Raw genomic sequence first — 2080 nt, 5'->3', positions numbered from 1 at the left:
TCAAAACCATTTAGGTCGAATATATGTCGACCACTTGCTAAGTTATGGAGTCAGTATATTCCACTCCTTCTTCTACTATGTAATACCTCCAGCGGGTAAATGGGATAATGGGATAAATACCACATTTACGCCTCCGCGGACGAGTATATGGGATAAATTATCTGTTTGATCATAGATAAAAGTCATTGTTGTGCCTGCTGTTTTTTTTGTGTGTAATCATTAATGTATCAGGCAACTCTGATAATCGTCATGACTATGTCTACATTTTCAAGAATCGATTCGAGTTCCTTTCATTTGAAGATGTTGTTACGAAACACCTGATATGTCTTGCTTAGACCACCATAAATTCTAGTATTTGACGGGTTTCGCGCGCCACAGTATCTTGTAAATATATTTTTTCTTTGCATCGCATGACGCCTTCATTGCTTGTGCGGCACGTGCATAATATGTTAACGCGCGCGACTATATATATTACTTAGGGATCTTGATTGACACAGTCATTAGAGGGAAGCTCTTTATGTATTTAGCTGTCGGGGCGGGATCGCCATTATGTCTTAGTTTGAGCCAACGAGTTGGGTAAGTTATATTATTTTTAATCAACGCTCTTTTTAATTAATGTTCAGTTTCGCAAAACACGTTCAGTGTTGTATTATACGTTTGAGTTGTTTTATCGTACTTGTAGTTTAATTCATCAAGAGTGTATGGGTTATGTAATGTGGTAGCGAGAGATGGTACGATTCGGATTATTAACAGGGATTTGAACATATATGCAATACTCCTGTTGGTAGGTCATATTTTCGCTATTATAACTAATATTGAAGACGTATTATGTATGTATTAGAGTTTTAGTACATCATATTTATATTTTTTGGTATGCTATTCGTACGTCATAGTCGTACATAAGGAATATTTCAGGTGTGTTAGTATTAATCCATTTGAAATGCTCAGATATTTTAATCTAGATACACATAAAGCAGACTATTTGGAAAGTTGTTTCTTTTCATATTCAGCCAACTAGGTGTGGATAACTAGGCGTGGATGACTATTTGTGGATAACTAGGTATGAGTATCTAGGTATGGATAACTGTGTGCGGACTGACTAGGTGTAGCCAGAGGCCGCAACAATAGTGGTGAGAGACCGCCAGGAAAGTGGCAACATATATGTGAACGAGAAGTCTGGATTCTTGAAGTGACCGAGCCTGGGAGCGGGTCAAAGGGCATATGAAATGTCAAGTAAATATTGGACATATAAGAGAATTTCATTATAGTGTTTGATTATAAGAAGGTCATAGTGTTTGACTAAGAGGAATCTCATTATAGTGGTTGACTATAAGAATTTCATTATAGTGTTTGACTATAAGAAGGTCATAGTGCTTGACTAAGAGAAATATCATTATAGTGTTTGACTATAAGAATTTCATTATAGTGTTTGACTATAAGAACGCATGGTAGTGTTTAATTATCTGAGACAACTTTATAATTATTGAATATTTCAAATAAGTATATCTGTTCTTCATCATAGTTTTCCATTGGATCCATATTATGTACCTTAGTATTTATTTTGATGTCATGTTACTTCATCATTAGTGTGAAAGAATTATCCATCTTTTTATTGCTCACTTGCATACGTGTTTGTTGTTTCTTAAATACCAATTCAGTCTCAAAGGATATTAGCTCGATTGCGTTACAGATGTAAAGTGTACTGTTTTTACATAACGCCAGCATGCACTTCTTGAAAAATCCAACTTGGATATTGGCATTGTAATTGTTATTGTTCTTGCGGTCAGGCTTTCTGTCACCCTCAAAACAAAAAAAAAACCCACTCACATGGAAGGAAGAACAAAGACGTGTTTTGCTCCTGTAAAGCTGTTTTTAATTGACTGTGGTCCCTGACCTTCCTTGAACAATACTGTAAATTTCGTTTACTTCGATCAAATAACACAGGCATGCCGGTGTCAAATGATATTTATTTGAACTGAGCCATAATGGAACTACATATTATTGATTGTTTAATACCACTCACGTCCTCAACCGCAATACACACACTATTGTCAGATATGCCATCACTGAATCTGATAAT

At 35.6% G+C, this 2080-nt stretch overlaps 1 long non-coding RNA gene across 1 annotated transcript; it reads left to right on the top strand.

Moving 5' to 3' along the window:
* The first annotated feature begins 504 nt into the window (after positions 1 to 504).
* On the top strand, positions 505 to 1623 carry LOC149786784 (uncharacterized). The gene is made up of 2 exons (XR_016425222.1): positions 505 to 576; positions 1011 to 1623. It is a non-coding gene; the product is annotated as an uncharacterized LOC149786784 (long non-coding RNA).
* Positions 1624 to 2080: the final 457 nt, after the last annotated feature.

This window comes from Sinohyriopsis cumingii, chromosome 12 (genome assembly GCF_028554795.1).
Source record: "Sinohyriopsis cumingii isolate HCF-2022 chromosome 12, ASM2855479v2, whole genome shotgun sequence".
Lineage (NCBI taxonomy): Eukaryota > Metazoa > Mollusca > Bivalvia > Unionida > Unionidae > Sinohyriopsis > Sinohyriopsis cumingii.
Note: the sequence above shows the minus strand (reverse complement) of the source record. Positions and strands in the feature narration are given on the sequence as shown.